We start from the raw sequence: 10,458 nt of genomic DNA on the forward strand, positions 1-10,458 counted from the left end.
TGAAAGGGTTGGGAATGTAGCTTGACTGTGAAGCACTTGTCTAGCATGTGCAAGGCCCTGGGCTCCATCTCCAGCTCCATTAAAAAAAAAATTAAGCCTCATGAGAGCTGGGCAAAATCTCTTGCTTTTTCATGTTTTTCTAATATTGTCATGGAAGTGTAACACACACACACACACACACACACACACACACGTAAAGATGGACACATCACAGCTTACCATATTTCTGAGCAGTGAAGACACCTGTGTAACCAGCACCCCAATCAGAACTAGACCAGCATCCCAAGAGCTCTGGGGTAAATGGAATGTGGCCTCATTCCAGTGACTGCACTTTCAGATGTCTCCTTGTCAGGTGAGCATCCATTTCTCTGGGGTATAGAACTAGACCCATTCTGATTTTAATGGCAAGATGATACTCCCCAGAAGCATTAGCGCCTCGAATCTATATTAACACATTACGGCTTGGTCTTGGGATGGCTTTTGTCTTTGGAATCAAGGACTGATGGATGATTAATAAATGTTGCTAGTAGTCTTAAATGGTTTACTTGAAGAGCTTAAAACAAAAACAAAACCAGTGATCACTGTTCTGATGCCTGAAATATGTTTATTCTTATACAAGGCCTAAACTTGGCAAGACCCTAGAATTTTTTGACAAGAGATAAGCTTGACATTACTTTATTACAATTTATTTATTTATTTATTTATTTATTTATTTATTTATTTATTTATTTATATGGGGTGGTGGTGGTATGTGTGTATGTATGTAGATGTGCCATGGCATGCATGTGGAGGTCAGAGGACTACTTACAGGAGTTGATTTTCTCCTTTTACCATGTGGGTCCTGGGGATCAAACTCAGGTTGTTGGACTTAGCAAACTCAGCAAGTGAGCCATCTCACCAGTTCCCCTGGCCTGGCATTTTAAAAAATTTATTATTTTATTTTATGTGTATGCATGTATTTCCTGTATGTATATAAGTGCACCTGTGTCATGCAATGCCTGTGGAGGTCAGAAGAGGGCATCAGATTCCCTGGAACTGGAGTTAAGGATGGTTGTTAGCTGCCATGTGAGTGCTGGGAATCAAACCCAGGTCCTCTGCAAGAGCAGCCAATGCTCTCAACCACTGAGCCATCGCTCGAGTCCTGGCCTGGCATTTTTAAGGTATACTCTGTATACTAGTTTATAACTTGGGAAGTGTGGTGGTTAATAGTCACTGTCAACCTGGTAGGGTTTAGAATCACATAGCAGACAAGCCTCTGGGTGTGTCTGTGAGAATTTTCTAGTTAGGCAAATTGAGATGGGAAGACTCACCCTGGATGTAGGTGACACCTTTCCATGGGCTGGGGATCTGGACTGAAGAAAACAGAGAAAGCAAGCTGAGTACCAGCATTCGTCTCTCTCTCTCTCTCTCTCTCTCTCTCTCTCTCTCTCTGTCGCCTGACAGTGGATCCAGTGTTAGCTATGACTGTCCACCTCAACCAACTGCCACCAGGACTTCCCCACAATGATGGGATCTGCCTCAAACTGTGAGCCACAGTAACCCTTTCCTTCCTTAAGGTGCTTTGGTCAGGTATTTTCTCACAGTAATGAGAAAAGAAGCTAGTACAAGGAGTTTTTTTCTAAAAAGGGGGAGAAAGTATCTGTGTATAGTCTGCGTATAATGCCCACAGTATTAGGTATCATAATTTGGTAAGGATTAGGGTTTGTAGGTCAGGATAAAGCATAAATAATTTTTATATTTAAAAAATCTTCTGGAACTTATTTGATTGGGTAGCTGATCAGCTATTAGGATGCACTGTTCATGATGTTGGTGATGGAACCCAAGGCCTCGTGCATACTAAACAAGGGCTGTGCCTCTGAGCCACATCCCAGCCCTGGCATGGATTTCTGATGTAGGTCTCTGTAATCTACAAAGTACACACCCATAGCTGCAGGGACACACATCTGAAGGAAGCAAATTGCTTAAGAAAAGGATTTATGCTTTGGTAATTCAATTTACAAAAGGCTTATAATGGAGGCTAGAGAGATCATGGCTCAATGGTTAAGAGTGCTGGCTGCTCTTCAGAAGACCCAGGCTTGGTTCCAAGCACCCATATGAAAGCTAATAATCATCAGCAACTCCAGTTCCAGGGGGCCCAACACTGTCTTCTGGCCCCCACAAGAATTGCACACATGTGGTGCACTTATTATATACATGCAGGCAAAACGCTCATACACATAAAATAAAAATAAATTCATAAAAAGCTTTAAAAAATATTTATAATGAGCTTGTTGCCCCAGAATCTAATTTTACTGTCATCTATCACTATATATAAAAGTCTTCATTTGGAGTCTGTTCTCATCTAATTCTTTATAGTAATATGTACAAATGGATATAAATTATAAGTGTGTTCAATTGAATTTGCTTTTGTTTTTGAAGCAGGGTCTCACATAGCACAGGCTGGGCCTGAACTCACTATGTAGCTGAGGATGACCTTCAACTTCTGATCCTCCTGCCTCTACCTCTCAAGTGCTAGTGTTACAGACCTGCACTACCTCTGCCATTATTTTTGTTTTGTTTTGTTTTCTTACAGTACCCGGAATGGAACCCAGGGCTTCCTGTGTGCTAGGTAAACACTCTTTTTTTTTTTTTTTTTTGGTCTTTTTTCAGACAGGTTCTCCCTGTAGCCCCAGCTGGTCCTAGAACTCACTATGTAGACCAGGCTGGCCTTGAACTCACAGAGATCCGCCTGCCTCTGCCTCCTGAGTGCTGGAATCAAAGGCTTGCACCACCACGCCCAGCCTAGGTAAACACTCTTATCAACCGAGCTACATTCCCAGCCACTACACAGTTGATTTTTATATGTGATTTCATTTATTACTTTGTTAGGCTGCTTTGAAAGGATTTGAAGCTTTATACAATTGCTTGCACTTTTTTTTTTTTTCATTCTGCAATTGTTGCTTGAACCAGAGATAGTTGATCCTTTCCTTTATAACTAAGGCAAATTCCCAGGAAATATGACCCGATCCATCTGAGTTACTAAATATAGCCTTCATAGAACCACTGTAAACTTTCATATCTAAGTACTCTTAAATTAATATTCCTAGTTGGTGGATACTGAAAATATGCAAGATGCAAAGGTCTAGTCATTGGTTTCAGACATCTAAGGGATGGGTATGAAGATTAGAAATGATATGTGTGTGCATTCAGGCATACCAATTTAGTATTTTCAAGAAGCCAGAGAGGGATTGATGTGATGGTACATGCCTGGAATCCTTGCATTCAAGCAGCTGAGGCAGGGGGATTGTTGTGAGGTCGAGGCCATCCTGGGTACACAGAAAGTTTGGGGCCAGCCTAGGAATGGAGTCAGACCCCCCTCTCAAAAACAAAACAAAACAAAGCAAAAACAACAACAAAAAACCCAAAACGACAACAAAAAGAAACTGAAGAGGGTTATAAAAAGTTTCTTCTCTTGTATATAGATCACTGAAAGTGTTCTTGCTGCTGAAAGTAACCAGAGTTCATTCATTCATTCATTCATTCATTCAAAAAAGTCCATTAAGTTTGTACTGTATGCCAGATACCATGGTGGGAACTTAGGGTATGGTGGTCCACTTGAGTCCTAAAGGGATTTGCAGTCTGCCTGAGGAGACAGGTATAAATTAACACTTGCAATTAGAGTAAGAATATTTAAGACATTAAATTCTACTTGTATTAATAATAATAACCCCAAATCTACTACAGTAAACACTCAAGTAAAGAAGGCATAGCTTCTAACATATAGGAATACTCTTATAAGGGAACCGGAAAGGAATGCTTATCAATTCAACCTGGGGTGAAGTGGGGTGGAGCCACCAGAAGCAGGAAACTATTCAGGCAGATTGTGGTAGGGGAAAGAATGGCCCACCAAAGACTTACCCATACCCCAGTCTCCAGATCTGAGGCTGAGTCCTGGCAAGGGAAGCTTTGTAAAGAGTGTTGAGCTGGGGCCAATGTAATCTGCAGGAGGGACAGAGCCAGAGGGAGAGGTGGTGAAGGAGGAGGGGAGGCTGGGCAGGAGCAAAGGGTAGGACGATGCCACAGCAGGGAAGGGAAAGAGCCTTGAACCAAGGGACCTCCCACCCCACCCCACCCCTGCAGCCTCTAGGGAATGCTCTGCCCTTGAGTCCCAGAAGGGAACCAGCCTTCTGACGCTTGGACTGAACACTAGTCTGATTTTGGCCTCTGACCTGGGAAAATGTAAGAGAATCCATTTGAGTTGTGTTGGGATGCTTAGGTTGTGGTAGTCTGTGAAAGCCCAAGCAGGAAACGCTTATGCTGGCTCCTGCTGATGTCTGTGTATGCGCAGAAGCCCTCAGCTCTCAGGCCTCTGCTACCTTGGTTTTCTTTCTTGTGGTGATCGCTACTGTGTTTCAGTCACCAATAATCCAAACCTTTCACAGATGTGCTCTCCAGGGGTCTTCTGACTGCCACTTCTCATTTCCAGCTCCCTCCCCTCCCCATCCTCTCTCCCTCTCCTCCCCTCCTCCAAACCCAGAGTCTAGTAATCCCACAATCCCACTGGACCCTCCAGTCCATGGATTCCACCACCTGTCCACTGTTTCTCGCCCCCTGATGTCCTCACTTCTCTCCACCCCATTTAGACTTCTCGGGCAGTCACTGTAAACATTCCCCTGCCCACGCTCTGGACTCCCTGGCTTCTCTCTCACTTTGAAGCATTTGCTTGCCAGAATTCCACCCTTGCTTCTATTCAGTTTTCAGCCTACTTGCCTGCACTTGGACAGCTGAATGTGAATGAAGAAAACACAACCAGGCTGTGTTGGTCCTGATTTAGATTTACAGCCGTGGCTCCCAGGCAGCCTAAGGGCTGCCCGGCTGTCCCATGCTTCCCCAGGACAGTCCTCCACTCCTGACCTCTGCACACCTGCTCTCTCTTCAAGCCCAGGACACGCCCTTCCTTCCGCTTCTTCACTCCCCCCCTGCTTCTGAGTTCACCACAGAAACTGGACCATCCCTCGTGATGGCTACTCCCACAGCTCCTGCCCACCTTCCGCATCACTTCCCACCTAAGTCAGTTCATGTGCCTTCTTGGCTTTCAGTGCCCCTAACTGGGCCAATTTCTCCACTTCTGCACTCTCTGCATCCCCTATTCCTGGACTTTGATCCTAGTCCTGCTACCTTTGCCTCAATGCCATTATTTCCTTCTGCATTAGGGAGGGTCATTCCTATTTTATAACAGAGCTCCTTGAAAGCATTGTTTATCTCTGCTGTTTGTCTTTCTCTGATCGAGAAAGGATCAAGTTGGACATTGTGGCACATGCCTATGTTATCAGCTATTCAGGAGGTGAGGAAAAAGAATTCCCAGGAGTTAGAGGCCAGCCTGGGCAACATAGTGAGGAGGGAGGGGGAGGGGGGACGGGGAGGGATAAGGGGCGTAGTATGCTAATATCTCCTCAAGGGCGCACCCCAGTGACCTGAGGCCCTCACACACACACACAAAGACTAGAAGATCCCACCTCTTAAAGTTTCTATCACCTTCCAATAGCAAGATGGGGAAACCAAACCTTTGGGGAATATTCCAGATCTAAATTATAGTACACCCCACATATGATCCATCAATCAGTCCTACCAACTGTACTTTTACAGCAGATTCAGATTCAGGATCTAGCCACTTGCCAGTCCTATCCTTACAACCATAGTAACCAGTTATCATCTCTTTTCTGGGCTATTGAATTGATTTCATGATTGGTCCACTTATTTCTGCCCTGCCTCCCTGTTCCCACAAGAAAAATCAGTTTTCAATGTACAAATTATTTCTTTAAAAACATTTTTTTGGATTTTTAAATTTTATTTTATGTGTATGAGTGTTATGCCTGCATGTACATAAGTGCACCCGTGTCATGGAGTGCCCACAGAGAATAGAAGACAGTATTGGATTCCCTAGAACTGGAGTTTTTGAAGGTTTTTAGCTGTCATGTGGGTACTGGGATTTGAACCCGGGCCTTGGCAAGAGCAGCCAGTGCTCTTAATTGCTGAGTTATTGCTCCAGCCCAAGAAGAAGTTCTTTATTATTATTATTAATAATAATAATTATTTTGGTCTTTTCGGGACAGGGTCTCCCTGTAGCCCCAGCTGGCCTGGAACTGACTATGTAGGCTGGCCTTGAACTCACAGAGATCTGCCTGGGATTAAAGGTGGGCACTACCACACCCAGCTCTTTATTTATTTATTTTTAAACCACTTTGTTAACTGAGTATTTACTCTGTCTAAATTATGCAATCATGGGTCTGCTCTGTCTGTCCAGAGTTACTATAGAAGCCTCTACAGCGGCCACCTCTGACCTTGTTTCCTAGCCACCCCTCTGCTCACCATGCGCTGGCCACAATGGCCTCCTTACTCTCTCTTAATATGCCAAATGTGCCTGCACCTCAGGGGATTTGCTTTGGGGTCCACCCAGTCTGGAATATGCATTCCCCCAATCTTAAATAGCTTGTTTTCTTTCAGGTCTCTGCTGAATTTCACTGTATCAGTGAGATCTTTGTAAAGCAGCACAGCTACTTCCAGCCCCAGCATTCCCTGTTCTCCTGGCCTTGCTTTATTCTTCTTTGTTGTATTTATTTGTGCTTTAATGATATGATCACATATTTACTTTTCTGTTTATTTATGGTCTGACTCCATTCACTAGAATGTAAACTCAGTGAGAGCAAGAATGTGGAGTTATTTGATTTTTTTGCTTTTGTCCCAGTACTCAGTAGTTACTGTACTATCCTAGATGTTCAACAAGTATTTGAAGAATGACTAGGGTTGCTAAATAAAATATATAAGAATAAGTATTCCCATGGACTATTTGGATATACTTGTGCTAAACATTATTTGTTGTTTATTTGAAATTCAAATTTAACTGGGTGTCCTTCATTTCTATTTATTAAATCTACATATGCTATGACTGGGTAAATGCTGAATAGTATTCATGAAGAATGAGTAGAATTCTAGAGGAAGACAAGGTGTAAGAATGGATATTCTGACTGAATTTGTAAAGGCACACAGTATGAAATAGTATTAGTCAGAGAAGAGTTATTTAGGAAGACTAGCTGGTCCTCAACTCAACCAGAAGCCCTGTTGAATACATTTATAAGGAGCCTGTGGAGCACAGTAGGTAGCACATCATCATCTTAGCACTCAGGAGGTAAAAGCAGGAGGATAGTGAGTTAAAAAATTGGACTGGTTTTAGGTCTTGTCTCTGTAGATGGTGTTCTAGTTTGCTTTCTGTTGCTGTAATAAACACATGATAGAAAGCAACTTAGAGGAAGAAAGAGTTCCTTTGGCTTTCATGTCCAGGTAAGTCAGGGCAGAAACTCAAGCAGGGACTAAAGAAGAAACCATGGAGCAATGCTTACTACCTCCTGATCTTGCAACCTTTTTTTCCCTTTGTTTTCCAGAAGGAAAATGCCTGATTTAATTCTACAAATTTACAAACCAAAATATATATATTTCAAAAAAAGAAAGAAAAAGTTCAGATGAGCAGTTCTAAGATAGGCATCCTGACTCGTAGCCCAGGACTACCTGCTTAGGGACAGAGCTAGGTTGGGGCCTCCTGTATCACCCCACAGATGAGCCCACAGGCCTATCTGATGTTGGCAGTTTTTCCATTGAAGTTCTCTCTTCCCAGGTGACTCTAGGTTGTGTCAGGTTGACAGTGAAAACTAACCAAAACAGATGGTGATAGCAAAAGCTCATGGGACGTTCAGAAGATTGGGTTTTGTTTCTCCACCATGCCCTTATGACTAGAAAGGATATATAAAACATAAAAAGAACATCCTTGGGGTGAGAGAAGATGTATTTTTCCCTCTTTTGATCTATAAAGTAATTCACAATGACCATTGTATTAATACTACTGATTTTTCAGCTTAATTTATCTGGGCTGCCTCCTTCCTTATAATGGAAGAACTTATATGCTAATTCTTTTCATCTGAGGAAGAATTTGCTTTATAAGGTGGGTGCCATGGTGCGGTGCCTACAGGCCTGTTCAAGACTGAAGCCCTGATTCACTCAGCTATTGGGAATGGCAATGACTGGATGCTCTCATTTGAATTATTTACTATGATTTGTCATTAACTGCAGAAAGCCACTTTGCCCAAGTCACACTATCTCCCTGAAGAGACCCACATATAGCCATAGTACCCTTTGTAGGGTCAACTGAGCCCTTTGTGTGGTTTCAATGCAGTTCATCTCTCCCCTCTGCTCAGTCCTTTTTTTTTCTATTCATGTTGCTCTGGTGACTCCCTTCACTCCTTGCCAGAGATTTCCTGTCTGCTTCTTCTTGGGGAAGCTAAGAAGTTGGCCCTGGGAATAGTCTGAGAAAGCTCTCAATTGGGTCTTAGGGTTAGATTACCCCCAGATCATTCACAATGACAAGACAGTCACTAATGGCTGGTGAATGAGAATAGTGCTTATCATGCTGTGACCATGCAGTTGTCAGCTCTCTCCCTGGTGGTCAACTGAGAAGAGATATTAGTGGTAAGCAATACAGACCCCCAGACTCATATGTTGAGGACTTGGTGGCCAGCAGATAGAACTCTGACCTAATCAGTGGGTTAAACTCTTAGTAGATTTATAGTGTGATGAAATTACTAGGAGGTAAGGTCTATTTGGAGCCAAGGATGGGGGAAATCTGGAATAGAGAGTAAAAAAGAAAAAGATTTAGTAAGGGAGCCTCAGGATTCATTGCTGCAGTGACAGACTACGCTTAAATTTCCCAGAAACACACACACACACACACACACACACACACACACACACACACACACACAAAATGAGATTCCTAGAGGAACCGTTTACAGAACCTAGTTTATGGAAAACAGAGGCCATACAGCTGTTCAGATCCTCTGTTCAGAGCTGATGTTCTATTTTCCCAGCTGCTGGGAGTGCTGGCCACTGCACCTCTCAGCTGAATCACCCTTCGATAAAATCTTCTCAGTCCTTGTCTGGGGCCAGAACCAATCACCGATGGATGCAGGACAGACAGGCTATCCTGAATTCCTCTTTGACTGCAGTCTGGGTTTTGTTGCAGCTGCTCTCCAATACAGCTCTTCCCCCTGGTCCATCTGCTTCCATCCCTTTATTAGTCCTGATCACTAATAAATTTCTGCACACAAATGTCTGACTCGGAATTGTGCCTCAGGGTGCTTGACTTTCACTGTCAATTTATTAGAACTTCTGAACAGGGAGAGTTGAATGATGTGAGAATCAATCAGAGGAAAGAGGGACCTGGTAATTCACAGAGGAAACTACAGAGGCATTGGATGAATGGTACTGTTAAATAGTGAGAGTGAGGTTGGGTCAATCTTAACAGGTAGAGAAAGCCTCCTATTGAGATAGTGTCCAAAGAGGGTCAGAGAGATGGATAATGAAACAAAGGGTTCAGACAAAGGGTAATATAAGGCAGTGCTCTGTAATGGGTGACAGACTCATTTGGTATGTTATTTTTTCTTTTTTGCATTTCTGGGAATGAACTCCAGGGCCTTGTATGTACCAGTCCAACCACTGAGCTGTATCCCAGCCCTTTGTATGTTGCTTCACCTTTTCATTCTAGCCATACAGCGTGACGGGTATTGGTGGGGTTACATGGGGCTAGCTTGCACTAATGTCCGAATCAGTAAGAAGTTCACCAGCACTGTTCCAGGACAGCCCCTCAGCATCTCACTTCTGCTCTATCACATTTCTCTCACTTTCTGCCCTGGGACTGTCTGTAGAAGCTGGTCAGCCATCCCAAACAATGGCTGTGCAACTCATTAAGGTTCACTTCCTGTAGCAACTCTTGACAAATGCAACATGCTCAAAATTTGCATAAATGCCCAGAGGAGTCTTGGCAGTTGCCCATCTGATAATGCCAGTTGCCCACAGTGATGATGTCTGTGATGGCCAATCTTCATTGTCAACTTAAAAGATTTAGAATCACTGTAGAAGCACACCTTTATGTATATCTAATGAAGGTATTTCCAGAAAGGGTTAACTGAACAGTGAAGACCTACTTTGAGTGTGGGCAACATTACCCCAGAGAATGGGGTCCCAGACTGCACAAAAAGGAGGCAGTGAGCTGGGCACAAACATTTATTGCTCTCTGCTTCTTGACTGCAGATGCATTGTGGCCAGTGCCTCTTGCTCCTGCTGCCATGCCTTTCCTGCTATGATGGACTGTACTCTCAACCTTCCCAGCTGGGCTTGGTGGTGGTACATACTTTAATCCCAGCACTCAGGAAGGAGAGGTGGGTGGATATCCATGTGAAAAAGACCAGCCTGGGAGGAGCTACATAGTGAGATGTTATCTCAAAAAAAATTCAATAAAACAATAAAACAATAAATAAATAAATAAATAAATAAATAAATAAATAAATAATTCTTTTGAGACAGGGTCTCCTTGTAGCCCCAGCTGGCCTGGAACTCACTATATAGAACATGCTGGCCTAAATCTTACAGAGA

The sequence above is a fragment of the Nannospalax galili genome, unplaced genomic scaffold (assembly GCF_000622305.1).
Source record: "Nannospalax galili isolate Female #2095 unplaced genomic scaffold, S.galili_v1.0 scaffold1508, whole genome shotgun sequence".
Taxonomy (NCBI): Eukaryota; Metazoa; Chordata; class Mammalia; order Rodentia; family Spalacidae; genus Nannospalax; species Nannospalax galili.